The following is an 18,558-nucleotide window of genomic DNA, read 5'->3' on the forward strand; positions in this document are numbered from 1 at the left end:
ATCAGCCATGTTGGCTGCGTGCAAGGCAAACGCCCTACCCGCTGTGCTATCGCTCCAGCCCCTAGTCCTATTATTCTTATAAACCTTTGCTATACTAGCCAATATAATCACTGTCATCCCGTTGATTGTCGAATTACTCAAAAAGGCACCAGTAATGTCTCTATTCCTCCTGAGATTTTAGCAGCCTCTTCTTACTTGTCTTTTCCCAACGATTGGAGGCTCTTTTGTTACTATATTTGGCATATCGAATATGCCATGGGGAGCTTGCCAGGCTCTGCCCGTATGAGCGGGATACTCTTGGTAGATTGTTGGGCTCTCCAAGAGGCATAAATGGGTAGGAAGTGTCTTATAATATGTCTTGCGGCCGCTTCCGGAAAGTGGCTTGGAGCATGGCAGTGGTTGGACAGTGGAGGTCAGCTGCTGGGGCTGGGGCTGGGAGCCTCCTTTTATACTCCTATTCTGGGAAGAGCATCCATGAGTTCTGGAGGGTAGCGATGAGGAGATTATCTGATGTCAGCAGGGTGTGGCTTATGGGTGTGATTTCTGAGTCACCGGAGACTGGGGGAAGCAGGCAGAGGATCTGTGTTCTGGGTTGATTTCAATGATTTCAATGAATTTTATTTATTTATTTCTTTATTTCTTTATTTATTTATTTTTGTTTGGGGGTCATACCCAGTGGTGCTCAGGGCTTCCTCCTGCCTCTGCACTCAGGGATCACTCATCAAAGGAATTCAGGGGACTCTAGATCAGGGATTGAGCCCAAGTCAGCTGCATGCAAGGCAAGAGCCTTATCCACTGTACTATCACTTTGGCTCCTATTTTTAATGAACTTTGAAAGGATTCAAAGCACTCAAGATGAATTTAGCAGATATTTAGGAGGAAGATAATCAGTGTGTTACTATCTTCATATCTTATTTATTTATTTTTGTTTTGTTTTATTTTGGAGCCACACCAAGTGATGTTCAGGAATTACTCCTGGCTCTACACTTAAGGTGTTCTCCTGAAGGGGCTTTGGGGACTATACAGGGTGCCAGGGTAGAGCCCAGGTCAGCAGTGTGCAAAGCAAGCACCCTACCCACTATACTATCTCTCCAGTACTATCTTTGTGCTTTAATATACATTAACTTTACTTCCCCCCTCCCAAATCACAACCCTATCCAAACAAATTCTTAGGTTCAGTAGAAAATATTTCAGAATTAGGATGTCCACTGGTAGCAGATACTTAGCACCTAAGATCTATTCATATTTTTCATGAAATTTTATGAGAAATGCTTTTAGAAGAACTAGAGTTTGAAATATTCATCTTCTGATTTTCCAAACCATAAGGAATCACAGAGAGATGTTTCTAACTCAGGACGCGTCTCAGCCACTCAACACGTGTTGGTCTGACTCTTGGAAAGAACCTGGGAGCCACAACTGGACTCAGGCCTTTTTCTCATTCCACTTGTATGTGGGTTGACATCACTCTATGTCCATGTCTCTTGCCCTTCCACTCAATGCCATATTTTGAAAATCAGCCCATGTTGGAAAATATCGTCCTACTCTCTCTTTTAGGCAGCTTCATGGGTAGGATGTTTGCCTTGCACGCAGTCAACCTGGCTGACCTGAGTTCGACTCTTTTGCCCCTCTTGAAGAGCCTGGCAAGCTACTGAGAGTATCTCACCCACACAACAAAGCCTGGCAAGCTACCCGTGGCATATTCAATATGCCAAAAACAGTAACAACGTCTCACAATGGAGATGTTACTGGGCCCGCTCGAGCAAATCGATGAACAATGGGAGGACAGTGCTACAGTGCTACCTCATAATTTAATTTAGCATCACTGATGCATGCTTAGGATGTTTTCACTTAAAGTGCTACAATAAATACCCTAAAATGCATTGTTGCTGTGGCCATATATAATGCTTTCTTCAGGATAGTGTTCAGGAGCAAAAATAACAGAATCAACGAACATGGACATTGACAAACATTAATTGGTATGGAGCCAGGAAGACGGCTCAGTGGGCTGAGTGCATGCTTTGCATGCGAGGAAACTGTGTTCCACGTGGAACTAAAACCAGCACTGGGAGTGGTCCTGACTCAAAGCCTGGAGCAGTCCCCGAAAATCATCAGCCTTCAGCAGCGACAGCGTGTCGCCACCGTGGAGGCACCCAGTAGATGCCTATTCCTGCCAGCGTCTCCCGCCCAGGACAGAGACCCTCTATCAAAGAAGAAGAGTGCACAGTGATGTCATTGAGGGCTGGAGTTCTGTGTGCAGGAGACCTTGGTTCAAGCCTCAGCACCAAGTGGTCTTTCCAGTTCTGCTGGGCGTGGCTTTACCTCCCCCCCACCAGACCATCACACACCAACACACACCCATCCAGTCTCCTGTCAGAGTAGAGACTCACCTTCACTTCAGATCCATGTTCAGCACCAACTACTGCTATAGGAAACTCAATTTGGGCCAATGCTGTCTCCACAGGCTTCACAATGGCCACTAGAAGAGATGCCCAGGCCCCCTGAGCAGTGCTTGATAGAACCTCACCTGCAAGAAATTAGATTTGGTATGTGGTGTTGGGGTGTGTGTGTGTGTGTGTGTGTGTGTGTGTGTGTGTGTATGTGTGTGTGTGTGTGTGTGCACGCATGTAGGTGTGAGTGGACTATATGGGGTACCAGGGTAGAACCCAGGTCAGCAATGTGCAAAGCAAGCACCCTACCCACTATACATCTCTCCCATCTTTGTACTTCAATATACATTAACTGTACTTTTCCCCCAAAAATCACAACACACACACACACACACACACACCCACACACACACACACACATACACACAGACTACAAGGTGATCACTGAGGCAAATGTGAAGCACTTCAAGAGAAGCAGATCTGAGTGGAGGACTTGGATTTCTCTCCCCCCCCCCCTTCCCATCCCTCTCCTCCCCTCACTTTCTTCTCTCCCTCTCCTTTTCCATTCTTTGGGCCCTACTCAGGGACCCAGACAGAGCTGAGAATCAAATCTTTTGTGCTAAGCATGGACTCCAGCCCAAGTCATTTCTCTGACCCTACACCACAATTTACTCACCTCAAGCTCAAATTCTTTTTTTTTTTAAATTTCAGCACCATGAAATACACAGTTACAAAGTTGTTTATGATTGGGTTTGACTGGTCAAAACTTTTTTGTGTTTTTGATCCACATCTGAGGATAATAAGGGGTGACACTGACTCTACACTCAGGAATCACTTCTGACAGTGCTTTGGGGACCATGTAAGATACTGGGAATTGAAACGGGTCAGTTGTGTACCAGGCAAGTGCCCTATCCACTGTACTATCTCCCTGGCCCATGTCAAACATTTCCTCCTGTAACTTTTTGCTGGTGTTGATTCAGCCATATTTCTACAGTTTGTAACAGCTTATTGCTTTTTCAGTTTTCACTAGTATCCATTGTCTGCCATGGAAAACAAGCCTTACACTGCTCCCAAACACATGTATACTGTCCTGTGCTCTAAGTGTTGCCCTGGACTGTGATTCAAGCTGCATATCATGCTGTACACAGGCCTCCTTTCATGACTGTTTCTTCACATGTTGCTGCAACTCCCCCTAGCAGCCCCGACCCTCCCCCCCCCCCCAAAAAACACACATACCAAATTTAATTTCTTGCAGGTGAGGGTCTACCAAGCACTGCTCAGGGGCCTGGGCACTGAAGTGTCTAGTGGTCTGTGTGAAGCCTGTGGAGACAGCACTGGCTCAAATTGAGCTTCCAATAGCAGTGGTTGGTGCTAGACATGGATCTGCAGTGAAGGTGAGTCTCCACTCTGACGGGAGACTGGATGGGTGTTCAGAGGGCCCTCCTTGCTCTCGGGGCTGGTGTTTTTGTGCCAGTGGGTGAGGACCTCAGCTCCCCTGCACAGGAACTTTGCATGGGCTCCTGACTCTAGGGTGTCACAGGTCAACAGGCTCCCACGCACAGCAGACACCCCTAGTCTTCACAGCTGCTGTCTGCTGTGTTCTGTGGTCAAGTCTGTCAGTTCCTGCAGATTCTAAGATTATCAGAGCTCTGACGTTCTTCTGCAGGGAAAGTTCTAGAACACATGGGCTGGGCAATGATATCCTGTCCTATTGGGGTTCACAAAGGCCCGGAAGGACTGCTCACCATGTTGTCTCACCTGACTGAGGAAGTCCCTGTCACTGTTTATCTAACCCTGTGGAAATGGAAATCAAGAACAGGAACTAAGTGTTACTGGCCCTTCCCAGGCCTCCCTTAGGAAGTGGCCCTTGAATCCAGGACAGAAAAAGGGGATCATGTGTGGTCAATGGCTTCCAACTGGGGCCGCAGTCTAGTCTAATGAGTACTGACTGCTGTGCCTCAGTGCGCACCCACCAATCCTGGGCTTACATGGCATGGCCAGACCCTAAGTGACTCCTGTTGAGGCCTTGCTCTCTCCCACTCTCTGTCAATGGAACCTACTCCCTCTCCCAGAGACCTGTGTTTCAGGACTAGCCTCAGGCCACGAGGTGCTGGAGCTTCCAAGTCAGTCATCTCTGGAGAATGTGGTAGGTTCTGTCTCTGTCTGTCTGGGTTGCCACAACAAACTCTCTTTCAGTGACTTAAGATCAACAATTGAGTTTCATAGAGTTCTGGAGACAGGGACACCCAGGCCAGGGGCGGAGAAGCTACAGACAGTGAACCATCTTCTCAACCTGCCTGCCCATGGAGCAGGGTGAGGGGGACCCTGAGTTCTCCTTTATCCAGGCTTGATCGCAGAGGAGGGCTCCATACTCAGTTCCCAAAGGCCCTCCAAATAATCTCACAGAGAGAAGCCCATCCCCGGTGTCACACATTCAATCCATAGCACAGTGGACAGGGCATGGGGGAGATACACTTTCAATCCATAGCACACTGCCATAATTTTGTTTGTTGCATAGAGCTTTTCATTTTTTAGGTTTTCTCTCCACTCTCACTAATTCATTCCCAGACCACACAAAGCTGCTGATTTCTTCTCAATGCCTGCAGACATATTCCATAAGTGCTTCTTCTCACTCTTCCTGAGATCTCATGGTTAGAGCCTAGAATTTTCTCTGATCTGAATGGACTATTCTATGTGCTTACACAGATGTTGCTATTCCAAGTTTTTATTTTCCTTCTCATTTTGGGAATTTTGTTTATGTATTTTTGCATTCATTTTTCTGGATTTGTTTATTTGAGGGAGGGAGGGTCCAGTGTTTGCTATGCTTGCTAAATTTTTCTGTTTTGCAAGAACTCAGCATTCATATGTTTCCCAAAAGAAGGTATGTAGTGGGATGAACATACATTCTCAATCCCAATATATGTAAAAATTCCTTCATTTGCATAAAGGGTCTTTGCAGATGCAGTTAAGCTATGGATCTCAAGGTGAAATCATCCTTGGCTTAATCGAGGTTGGTCCTAAATCTAATGGCGAGTGTTCAGAGACCAAAATGGAGAAGCTGAAGCAACAATGAAGATGTTCCAGTGCAAAAAGGGCAAATATTGGAGGTGTGTATCCACAAGAAGCCGGAATAGTCACAAGACACCAGAACTGCAAGAGACAAGAAAGGATTCCCCCTTAGGGCCTCCATGGGAGTGTTGATCTGCTGAGAGCTTCTCAGATTTTAGCATCTGGAACTGTAAGAGAATATATTTCTGTGAGTTCATGCCAACAGCTCTTTAATAAGCTGTCAGGGTAACTAACATTGCCCTGGAAGCTAATTTGGAGTGCATGAGGGCCAAATAAATAAATAAATATAATTTGGAGAAATGTTTATTGTGTTCTCATCTTTGGCTTCTAGTTTGGCTAGGTATGAAATTCTAGTTTATATTTATTTTTACTCTCTGTGGAATTCCACAGAGCAATGCAGTCTCCTACCCCGTGCATGGCTTTCTTCACTGAGGCCCTCAGAGGGGGGGCAATTGAGTTTCCCTCCCTGCTCCGAGCATAGTTCCACAGCTGAAGACCTCCAGAACCCAGCCACAGCCATGCTCAAGGCCACTCTCCACATGCTCGGATGAGTCTCACACATGAAGGAACTGACAGAGGAACCCAGGTGTGCAGGACCCGGGGCTGAGATTTCCAAGCCTGCTCAGATGGGGACTGGGCCTCCTCCACCCAGACCCCCCATCTTTCAGTAGCTAGGTGTTACACCTACCAGCTGCCCCTGGCGCTGTGTAATCCCATCAATGGCCAAGATCCAGAGACTATAAAATTAAGATCCTGAAAGTGTGAGGCCGAATTCGCGGCTGCGCAACCTCTTACAGTCTAGTTCTCCTCTCGAATAACCTGGCAAGCTACCGAGAGTATTCTGCTCGCACTGCAGAGCCTGGAAAACTCTCTGGGTGTATTTGATATGCCAAATACAGTAACAATAACGGGTCTCATTCCCCAGACCCTGAAAGAGCCTCCAATGGGGCACTGTTGGGAAGGACGAGTAAAGAGAGGCTGCTGAAATCCCAGGGCTAGGACAAATGGAGACATTACTGGTGACTGCTCGAACAAATCTATGAATAACAGGATGATAGTGATAGTGATAGTGATTTATTTTTACTAACAAATTATTTTTTATTTTCTAGGGGCTACTTCAGATGGTGCACATAGATGGGAAGGGGTCTTATGGGTGTTGGGAGTAGAAATCAGGAATTTGTACATGTAAGGTATGTACTTTCCAACTTGGACCACATCCCTGGCCCATCCAAATAAATGTTAGAGGATAGAGTGATAGTACAGCAGATAGGGTGTTTTCTTTGCATAGCTGGCCAAAGTTCAATCCCTGGCACCACATATGATTCCCTAAACCCTGCCAATAGTGATCCCTGAGTGCAGAGCTAGGATTAAGACATTAGCATCAACAGGTGTGGTCCGAAAATCAAAATGATAATAGTAATAATAAATGTTCAAGTTGGCACTAGCTCTATAAACAAAAGCTTTACCTTTTCTGTATATTGAAACATCATCAGTTTAGACTATTTAGAGATATAATTGATTTCCATACTTTTCATTATGGTACTCAAATTATACCAGTGAGAGCTCCTAAACCTAGCATTTGTTTGAGTTAGTTGGAAGAGCTGGGCTTAATTGGTATTTACAGAGATTTTAGTCCCAGCAAAAGCCAAATACACATTTTTCTCTAGTTACCATGGAACATGTTTGAAGATATGCTGGGATATGAAAAAATGAAGTGTCCACAAAACCATGAAAATGGAAGGCATATCAAGTATCTTTTCAGGCCACAATGCTGAGAAGGTAAAAGTCAATTATAAAAGAAAGCTAGGGTGCAGGGATGGGATGGTGCAGAGACAGTACAGTCAGTAGGGCACCTGCCTTGCACACAGCTGACCCAGTTTGATCCCTGACACCCCATGTGTTCCCCAGCTCTGACAGGAATAATCCTTTAGTGCAGAACCAGAAGCAAGCCCTGAGCAAAGCAAACAAACAAAACTCCAAAACAGAGAGAAAACTCAAACATCTGGAGACTACTAACTCCAAGTATTGGGTCAATAAAAAGCAAATAAATTCTTTAAATTCTGGAAACAGATAAGAGTAAAAATGTAGAGTAATGAGAATAAAATTCATAGCAATACTGGTTTTCATTATCAAACAAGAAAGAAAAAGTTTATATAAGCAATATAGCCTCACATTCGTTTTGTTTTGCTTTGGGGCCACACCTGGTGGTGCTCAGGGATTACTCCTGGTTCTGCACTCAGGGATCGCTCCTGGTGTTCAGAGTGCCATAGGTGCTAAGTATTGAACCCAGGTCGGGCACGTGCAAGGCAAGAGCCCTGTCTGCTGTACTATTTCTCTGATCCCTACCCTCACATCTTGAGGGCTCAGAAAAGGACAAATGATTTATTACAGGGAGTATAGGACTGGAGGGTGTCAGGATGAGTGAAATAAGTCAGAAGGAGGAAGATAAATATTGCATGATCTCATTCACACAAGGTATACAAAGAAACAAAGGAAGGAAGTAGATAACAGCCTGTGAAAACAAGTATTAGACTCTGATAACAGAACCGATGTTATAGGAGAGGGGGACATGGAGGTTTAGCTGATGTTATAGGAGAGGGGGACATGGAGGTTTAGCTGAAGAGGGAGGGTAGAAATAAGAGGATACCTGAGGACAGTGAGGAAGGGATGTTGGCAAACTGACGATCGGGGTGGGGTAGATCAGAACTGAAGAAGAATAAGCTAAAACACTGTATGCCTAAAGCACAAATATTAACAGGATTATAAACCATGCTGCCCTACTACTGATTGTGATAAGAAAAAAGGAAAAGCAAAACACAAAGTCAGGAGTAGGAAGGAAATAATAAAAATTAGAGTGGATATAAAATAGAAACAAAAAGATGAATGAAGGACTGGATTAAGATATGTGCCTTTCATGTGGCCAACCTAAGTTCGCTGCCTGGTACCACGCAGTTCCCTAAACCTTACTGGAGATCCCCCCTCCCCCCCGAGCACTGCCAGAGTACCCCAGATCATCCTGACACTGCAGGGCCTGAGAAGCACCTCATCCCTGGCCTTCACATTGAACAGAGAACCTGGGTAGCTGAGAATCACCAGATGGGGATCTCAAGTCTCCTAAGCACCACATGAAACCAAGAGCTGGTTCTTTGAAAGAATAGAGACTGACAACCCCATATTTAGATTATTAAATACAAAAGGGAGAAACATCTAGTAGATCAGAAGTGAAAGAGAAGCTAAAACAGATATCAAAGAAACACAATCACCAGAGACTACCAGTAATAACTTAATGCTGCCAAAGTGAAGAACCTAGAAAAAAAATGAATGAATTTAGAATCATAACAACTTCCCAGGATTGAATTGAGAGAACAAATAAAGCCTGAACAAGTCAATTACAAGCAAGGAAATTGAAATATCAATCAAAAATAATTTCTCCACAAAAAAGTCCAGGTCTAAATGGTTTTACTAGTGAGCTCAACTGTATCTTCAAAGACCTTCTCAAGCCCTTTCAAAATATTGCAGAAATGGGAATTCTTCTAATTTCTATGGAACCAGCATCACCCTGAGATCAAAAGCAGATAGAAGCATCACATGAGTAAAGAAAACTACAGACCAATATTCCTAATGAACAAAGATCCTCAACAGAATCTTAGTGAACCAAATTCAACAATGTATCAAAATCATTAGACATCACAGTCAAGTAGGATTTATTCCAAGGTGAGATAGTTTAACATATTCAGATCAGTTACCGAGATATTACATCAAAAAGGGAAATATAATAACCACGATTACACTCATGACTGCAAAAAAAACTTTTCACAAAATGCAACATCCATTTATATTAAAATTCAACAAAATGGGGATTGAAGGAACTAATCTCAACATACTAAGAGTATATACAGCAAACCTATAACTGATATCATACTCAGCAGTGAAAAAAACGAAGTCTTTCCCCCCAACAAGACAGGAACTACTATTATTCAACATAGTACTGAGCAATTAGACAAGAAAAATAAATGAAAGCGATCCAAGTTGAAGAAGAATTGACTACAAAAATGACTACACAATGACTACAAAAATGACACAAAAACATACATAGAAAACTATAGACACCGCCAAATAGTTCTTTAAGGTAATGAAGTGAGACAGACTAAGCCGTGGTTTATTTCATCCCTGGTGATGCACAGGAATCTGAATTTGGCTCCAATTTCTTCATCTGTTAAAGTTAAGATTGGGCAACTTAAGCTTGTCAAGTCTTTTCTTACTCTGACAGTCTCTTAGTCTGTAAGTATATCAGGCCATACGAGTGAATAAACGGAATCTTAATCTAGGCTCTTGCAGAGAATATGCACAACAGACATAAACCAAGACGTTAAACTTTATCCCAAGTTCTCTCTCTCTCTCTCTCTCTCTCTCTCTCTCTCTCTCTCTCTCTCTCTCTCACACACACACACACACACACACACACACACACACACACTGTGTGTGTGTCTGTGAAATCTCTGCCTTAAGGGATTCCAAAAATTCTTTGCTACCAGTAGAACTGGCCTCACATGCTATGCAAATAGTGAACCATGACTTTTTTTTTGGAGTGGGGGAAGGGAGGGAGGGAGGAGGCAGGTAAACCTGGCTGCATTCAGGGCTCACTCCTGGGTCTCCATCACTCCTGATCACTCCTGGATTCCAGAGGCCATACATGGTGCCGGTGCCTGGGCTGGAACTCCTGCATGCAAGGCAAGCACGCTGCCACTGGACTCTCTCTCACCACACACAAGTTCTTTCTTTTTCCTTTTCTTTCCATTTTGGGGCCATACATGGCAGTGCTCAGGGGTTACTCCTGACTCTGCACTCAGGGATCACTCCTGCTGGGTTCGAGGGACCATATGGGATATGGAGGATCAAACTGTTTGCAAGACAAGGGGACAGAGCACTCTGGGGCAAACTAAGCAACGGGGTGAGCAAAGCAGCCAAACTCTCTGGGTCTTACTAGCAAATTCTGATTCCCAAGGAGTGCAAAGACACGACTGAGAAGCTGAAAAGGAGATGCAGAGCTGGAAGATGGATAGAGAGAGAAGCATGCAGACAGAAGAAACAGCTGCGGGTCCTGCTGTGGGAGGTGGGGATCAGTGTCCGGGGGTCCCAGAACAGTCCTAGTGCGAGCAAGACCCCGCAGAGACTATGGGGGGGGGTAGCAGGGGGCAGCTAGCATGGTGCGCATACGGAGAAGATGAGACGAGGAAGAGAACCTCCTTGGGATTCAAGGTGCTGGAGTCCCCCTGCCCCCCCGCCTGTCCCCACTCAGAGCAAGCCGAGAGCTGGGAGCTGACCGGGCCATGCTGGGGGCCGCGGGGTGGGTGGGTGGCAAGGGAGGTCTCAGGGTCTGGCCTCTCTCCCTTACCCCCGACCCTGAAGCTGAAGCCACGCTCCCTGTGGGCCGCGAGGTCGCCCTGGGGCGGTCCTTGCAGGGGAAGGCTGGACAGTGTCCAGGAGGCCGCGCGGGCCTGAGGTAAGGCTGCGGAATCCGCAGATGCTGCTGCCCAGGTCCTGCGCGGGGCCCAAGCGGGGCCCGGGAAGGGGTGAAAGCGCCTCGAGCAAGCCTTGGACGTGAAGTGGCGCTGGCCCCAGCCCTCCCTGGTGCCTGCAGAGCCTCGACGTGGCGGCCGGCAGGGGCGAGGGGCGAGCGGTGCTCGGGGCGGGCTGGACCGGGCGCGGCTCCGGGAAGCCTGCAGGGCGCGGCGGGTGAGTCAGCGGGCGGGGTGGGCGTGGGGCGGGGCGGCCGTGGCGCCTATAAAGCCCCACCCGGGCCCGCGGTCCAGCTCGCTCCGCTGCCAGGTCGCTCTGCTCGCCGCGCCCGCCCAGCCCAGGTAAGGGTGCAGCCCCGGGGGCGCCGCCGAGGGGTCGTCGTGGACGGGGACGCCGTGCCCGGGAGGGCCGTGCAGGGGCGCGGGGCGCGGGCCGGCAGGAGCCGGGGCCGGGGAGAGGGGCTGCGGGCCGGGTTGGGTGCGAGGCGACGACGGAGGGGCTCCGCGTCCAGGTGGCCGGCGCGCTGAGGTCCGGGCAGCGCGGGTGCGGGGCGAGCGGGCGGGCACGGGCCGAGTGGGCCCCGCATTCCAGACGCGCCCAGCGCGCGCGCGGGGGCCTGGGCGTGGCCGCGGGACAAGGGGCAGCGGCGCGGGCTGGGCGCGGCCGGGCGTCCTCCCGCGTTTCCCCCGCAACTCTCAGGACCCGCTCAGAAGGTCCATCCACGTCGGCTCCAAGTCACTTTACACCAGCTCGTGGGCGCTTGGGCAGCTGAAGTAGGCTGCCGGAGAAGGCAGTGGGCGGTGAGACACCCCCCAAAGAAAAAGAGAAGAGTGACCAGAAGCGCCCCCTGTCCAGAGCATATGGAGGGGAGTAGCCCCTGATACTGACCCCACCCCCAAGTCTGCGGGCCTCTACCTTCTGGGCAACTTTTTCAATCAGGAAGGAAGTGGGCCCCTTGTAGTTGGCAGCGTGGGGGAGGGCGTGGGGGGGGGGGCGGGATGGTTATCATGCACCGTTACTGGGATGATTATTGAAATGATTGTGACACAGGGGACCGAGGTGTAGCCAAGGGCGGAATCCACCTTCACCCCAGCTCCTGGGGCTGCATTCCATTCTCTGAGCTGTTGAGAAAGCTACCGGGAACCTTCATTTCCTTACTGACCTAGAAAACGGGCTGGACAGGCTGGTAGCTCCTACCACACACGGCAGCGATTAATTAGCCCAAACTGCAGTTGTGGGGGGTGGGGTGTCTAAGGACACCCATTCTCACTTTTGTCCATATAGCGTTATTTTATGTTCATTTTAATTGCCTTGGTTTTCAGTACTGTTCTTGATAGGGTCCCATGCTTACAAAGTTCCAGCACCACACCCCCACCAGAAGTGCCTACTTTCCTCCACCCTGCTCTCAGGGTCCTCACCTCTTCCCGACCTTGGTAAGCTCAGTTCTGTAGACCAGATCTCAGATTCTGTTGCACTGGCCCTTTGTTATCCCCTTGCTACCAGATACATTACGATCCAAGATTTCACACAATATGCCCGATCAGAATTTAATAGGGAAGGTGCGCTGAAAACTTGGAGCATGGTTATCTTCTGGTAGGACCTGCCACATTCAGGCTCTGGCCATTCCCAGCCTGCTCATGAGCAGTGGTTCTTGGCGTATGCATTAGGTGTACCAGGAACTCCAAGGTGCTGTTTTGCAGGATCTAACAAGTGGACTGTGTCTCCAAGGCAGTGTTCTCTGTCCAGAACTTGGTGGTGTGAACGGCAGAATGCACTCTCCATGGATACCGTGTTACAGATTGGGTTCCCAGAACCCTCTGCTTAAAGCACACCCTATCCAGATCACAAAATACTGATAAGAGTTTGTGGGTCATTGTGGGAGGTGGGCGGGGCAGGTTGAGAGAAAAAGGCTATGAGTGTAGAGGAATAAATCACTGGATACATTTATGCGTATTTTCCTAGTCTCCCTGGTTGGCCCCGTTACATTCTTTTAACGGGACAATTGTGACTTAGTTCCCCCCTCTGCCTCCTTTCCTCTACCTGTCTCCCTTTTGAGAAACTGCCTTGTAGCCTCCCCGTGCTGTGGCCTCCCTGTGCACAGCCAACCAGCATCTGGCTAATTAAGTCCAATCTGAAGTTAGGAATGCTTGCTGGGGGGTCCCCGAAAATACTCAGCATCCCGAGGAATGGACACAAAGAGCAAGCCCTGTCCACACCGATAGACCTGCCATTTGTAGACGTGCTGTGGAGCCAAGGAAGCTCAAGGTGGCCAGGCCTTTCGAAATGCACTTCCAGGAGGCTGCCCTTCAGTGGGGACTGTGTGAGTGGCGCCCTCCTTGGCCAGGCATATTGAGACACTGTCAGTGAGCTCCTTCCATCTTTCATCTGAGTTCAGATGAATGAATCTCCAGAGCTCACAGGCCTGAAAGGGGGCCCCCACAGGGGTCTATGATTTGGAGGCAGGCTGGCTTTTTTAAACTCCCTCGGTGCCCAGTGGTCTGCCTGCATCAACAGGAAATGTTGCTGAGTCACTGGCTTGCCTCAGGAACATAGCCCTGGGCTGGAGTCCCCTAAGTGAACCTACCGTGTCCCTGGGCTCTCAGAGAATTGTATTGATTAACATTAGGCTAGCAGCCTGGCTGTTAGTGCCCTAGATAATTTCTGGTTTGAGTCATTTTCCTGGCAAGGTGGATATCTTTCTCTAATTGCTATTGATTTTGAGGGCTATAGGCCCATCCTTGCCCTGTGTGCCTACAGTCTGGCGCCAGGGCCCCTGTGCTGGACCTATTGTTCCCTGCATTTGCTTGGAAGGTGGAGAGTGCAGCTTCTGCAGCCAGAATTCTTCCTTAGTTGAGGATGAGTGTGCCACAGAGAACCCAGGCTCCTCTGTGCTGCTTGAGCCACCCTTGGATTTCTCCGACTCAGAGAGGACCTGCCCGTTCTACTCACCAGCCTGGGTGTTGGGCGTCGAGCAGTGAACAAAAAAGAGACCCAACAGGCAACAAATCTGGGTTTTAGACCAAGTAGGGAGAGAAAGAAAATTGATAGTGTAAGTGAATCAAGGAGCAGAAATTTGTTTCTGAACATTCCTTTTTTTTTTTTTTGTAAATTAATGTTAGCTTCCTTGTGTGGCTGATCTCACTCAGCCTTCGTTTCAGTGCTTCTTCAGCCCTGATGTCCTCATGCTCAGCCTTTTGGGTACGCGGTGCTTAGCGTTAATGTGGCTGAATCTGCCTTGTACCGCTGATGGGATCCCTCGGTGGCGCCTCTCCTCTCTGGTTTGGTTTGTGGTTCTTTTTTTCAGCATGGCATGGACAGAACTCACTTTTCCTGGGGCCTTGCCCTGTTCTCATTATAGGCGGCATCAGAGGAAATTCCAGTCTTTTAAAAAAGCTCTTTCCGCCCATTCACTGTCTGGGCTGTTTTTTCTTCTATCTCTATGTCATCTGCTGAGGTGGGGCGGCAGGGGCGCAGGTCAACAGTCAGGGTTCAGGAGACGCCTAGACTTATTATGATGGCCACACTGAGGTTGCTTCTGGATCTTCTTTCTAGTGGGCATCACAAAGCTGCAAAGCTGTTTTGTGTGGGGGGAGGGGGAGTGGAGGGGTAGGGGGAGAGCGGCACACCTGGCAGTACTCAGAGGGACCGTATGAGGTGCCAGGGATTACACTCAGGTCGGCTGCATGTGGGGCAAATGCCCTACCCCTATACTATCTCTTTGGCCCTGTACCCCAAACTATTAGACCAGCGGAGCTCAACGCTGGCTATCCCGTTAGAAGCCAGCAGCCAACAGCCGTGTTCTGTGGGTTTGAGGGCAAGGCTGGAACGTTGTGACTCATGGGGTTTGTTCTGAGGTGGATCCTCTTGCTCTTTGTTCCCTGTCACACCCAGATGGCTCAGCTTCCATGGATTTCCAGTCCCCAGGCCACGTAGGAACCTTCCCTTCCTCCTGCTATCTGGCCCCCGGAACTAAAGTTTCAGTAGAAGGCCAGTCCCTTAGGGTGCTGAGGGTGCTGAGGGGGTGCTGGGTGGGGCCTGTCTTGAGGAGGAGGAGGAGGAGGCCGCTCTAGGGTGATGGCCTTTGCTCAGAGTCTGGGAATAGCAGCCTGATCTGATTGCGGGGAACAGGAACTCATCTGAGATGTTAGTCCGAAGTAAAGAAAGAAAATGGGGGGGGGGGGGGGCGGAGGGAGGGAAGAGAAGGAGACACACTCGGCCTGGAGAGACGGTTCCAGCAGTTAAGGTGCTTGCCTTGCACACTGCTGCCCCAGGTTCAATTCCCGGCACTCCCTGGAGTTCCCAGAACCCAGTCAGGAGTAATCCCTGAGCACAGAGTTGGGGGTAAGCCTTGGGCACCACAGCATGTGGCCACAAACAAGTGAACCAAAAACTCAACCAAAAAAAAAAAAAAGGACCCTAGTATGTGGGAACTATCCAGAAGTGGGCTCAAAGCGTGGATGCAGGGATGGGGAGACAAAGACAGCAGCTGGCTGGGTGGGAAGAGGCAAAACTCCTTGGCACCCAGCCATGACACATGGACGCCCAGCAAGTTAGGACACAGAGAGCTCCAGAGTACAATGGAAATGAGCTCATGGAGAAGTACCAGTGTGCTGTTTTTGTGTGTGTGTGTGTGTGGGGGGGAGGGCAAGAAAGAGAGAGGGACAGAGAGACAGAGAGAGAGAGAGAGAGAGAGAGAGACAGAGACAGAGACAGAGACAGAGACAGAGACAGAGAGCTCCAGATAGTCTGACTGACTCAGGGACTGTGTGTATGATAGGAAGGTAGTTCAGTGGAAGATCTCAAATGCCGACTTTCTAGTTCTCTGCAGGCATCGGGAGGTGCCCCTTGTAAATACAATGTGGGTCAAAAGAAACACTGAAATTGAGTTGCGCACACAGAGGCCCAAATTTCCCACCCCCTGGAGCACTTCATGCCAAGTGAGGTCATTATGCCCGCCTCTATCATCCACTCCAACCTGGAGCCGACCAGAGGCCCGGAGAGCTGCAGCGGGCTGTAGTTAGCAAACAAATATCGATTCAGATCCGGGCAGAACCGGACGAGCCAGAGCAAATGCCAGGGTGTCCCTCCTGCTCAACGAGACTAAGGCCCCTGGAGGGCTTCCAGGAATCCCCGGGAATGACTTGGCAGTGACTCAGGCATTAATCAGGACCATAAAGCCAGGGAGGGAAGTGTGTGCTCTAAGGAAGAGACTGCCAAGTGAAAATGCTTTGTGGGGGTGGGGAGTGGGGAGTGGAGGACAGCGGGAACCCCATCCCACCCTGAAAGCATTCGCCCTTTAGCTGAAAGTTCTGGTCTGGCTCTGCTTTCTTGATGGGAGTTTCCTGGGTGGAAAGAGGGGGTGATGGTAGGACTTAAGTGGTTAGTATTGGTTTTGGCAGGTAGCCAACCCTCCATGTTCCCACCCCAACCAGATTTTTTCCCCCTAAAAAAAAAACACTAGTTTGTGGCATGTGTCCTGATTGATTCACCATGGTTGCTAGGGATGTGTTTTGTGGCAACGAGTCAACACAACATTCCACAGCCCATGTTTAAGGTGTCTAGTGGGTGTGTCCACACAGCTTGGCTTAGTCCCCTGCTGTGCAGACCATTGCAACACATTTTAGGGGGTTAGTTTGTGTGAGAGTTCAAGTTGAGTTTTGTAAAGAGCCTGTGCCTGTGCTTCATGCTTTGTAGCAATACTTATTTTTACTACCCAAAGCACTGACTTTTAAGTTTCCTTTTCTTTCCTTCTTCTTCTTCTTCTTCTTCTTCTTTTTTTTTTTAATTTTTTTTTTTTGGTTTCTTTCAACTTTTTGCATCTCAAGGTTAAAATAGTTTCAGTTCTGTTTTGGTTGCAGCTCTGAAGTGAAAACAATAAAATACAATTACAAAAAAATCTGCAGGGTCTTTTTTATTTTTTGGGAAACAGGTTATTTAAAACAGTTTTGGGTTTGGGGCATTGTGGGAGTGTGATATAGGATAGGCCCTTATGAGATTGTTTAGATTGTCCTGTCCAGGTATTAATTGTCGATTATTTGCTTTTAAGCAGCTGCACCGAGGTCACTTTGTCATATAAGCTTTTTAAAAAAATTTTTTTGGGGGGGCATAATGGCAATTAATGGTCTCATTGGTTAAAATTTTCAAGCCCAGAGGAGACCGTTTTGTTTCTGCCCTCCACCCCACTCTCTGGTAAATGATTGCAGACCTGTTTGAAGTGGGTGTGGCTTCCAGGCTTCAGCTCTGCACCTTGCTGGTTTGTTTCCTTAAACGTAAACCTTGCCCTGCTGATAAAGGGCCCTTTGAAGCATCTTGTCTGCTTGCCTAACCCATCCCTGGGAATGGAGCAGTGTCAACAGATTGGATCTTCTGATCTGTGTGTGTGTGTGTGTGTGTGTGTGTGTGTGTGTGTGTGTGTGTGTGTGCGTGTGTTTTCGATTTTTGCAAGTTGAAACCAGTTGGAGCTGTGGGTGAGGTTGGCTTTGGAAGGAGTGAGGCAGACAACCATTTCCCTGTTCTGGAGAGAAGCTGGCCAGAAAGGAGAGCTGCTTCTTTGAATACACGGATGAATTTCACATGGTGCAGGGGCGTCCATGGAATGGTCCCAGCTGGCTCCCAGACACTTCATTTTATTCTCATTCAGCAGTACGGGCAGACCTGAAGATAGAGTTCTCCGCACGAGGAAATGGACACTATCATCTCTTTGTACCCTCCCTCTCCTCCTCCCCTCGCAACCCCCAGAGCTTTAAATTGGCATCATCTAGAAACTTCTATTTGAGGCTGCCGCCCCCCCCCCCCCCCCACTCCCCACCCACACCCACACCACCTGGAGCCACAGTTAGGCATGGCTCATTTTAAACCTGCATTTTTCTGTCTTTTCTTTAAAAAAAAAAAAGTGTTAGCAGGCTAGAGAGATAGTACAACTGGTAGGGTGTTTGCTTTGCATGTGGCTGACTTGGATTCAATTCCCAGCACTGCATAGGATCCCCTGAGCCCCAACCTTGTGTGACCACTGAGTTCAGAGCCAGGAGTAAGTCCCAAGCACTGCTGGGTGTGACCCTAAAAACGAAAAACCAAAAACCCAAATCAATCTTGTTAATGTTTATGGTTTTGATGTGCTCAGTTCCCACACCTTTGTCTCTATCAACATGCCCAAGACCCCGACCCATACTATACTCCTCTGCCCCTGAGACATTGTCCGTGAGCTGTGGCCCTGGCCTCTCCGCCATGTTTCCCTGCTGGAAACTGCCAGGGCGGGCATTGCTCTCTTCGCCCATCCTCGGTCCTTGCTGGTCTCCTAGGCCCTAAAGCGCCTTAAAGACATTCTTAAATCTGGAAGGCAACGGACTCTGTGGCAGAGGGCAGGTAAAATATCCTCCCTGCTACCTTCAGTTGTACATAAACATTTTCTTTGGAATACTTGATGAATATCAGGCACACAGTACTCTTGCTCAAGGCAACCTCTTTTGCCTGCTGGATACTGAATGGACAGTTTAGCTACAGAGAGAGACCTTAAAAATACATATTATAGATACTTCTTGGGGTTTTTGATTTCTCATGTGTCCTTGGGCCTGGCAGTGGTTAG

The 18,558-nt window shown here is 48.5% G+C and overlaps 1 protein-coding gene across 1 annotated transcript in view; it reads left to right on the forward strand.

The window, feature by feature from the left end:
- The first annotated feature begins 11,246 nt into the window (after positions 1–11,246).
- Positions 11,247–18,558, forward strand: part of ANXA2 (annexin A2) — a 41,817-nt gene continuing 34,505 nt past the window's right edge. Inside the window, exon 1 of the mRNA XM_056130754.1 lies at positions 11,247–11,317. The gene's annotated coding sequence lies outside the window, so the exon portion shown is untranslated. The remainder of the gene's footprint in view (positions 11,318–18,558) is intronic.

This window comes from Sorex fumeus, unplaced genomic scaffold (genome assembly GCF_029834395.1).
Source record: "Sorex fumeus unplaced genomic scaffold, SorFum_2.1 ptg000081l, whole genome shotgun sequence".
Classification (NCBI taxonomy): domain Eukaryota; kingdom Metazoa; phylum Chordata; class Mammalia; order Eulipotyphla; family Soricidae; genus Sorex; species Sorex fumeus.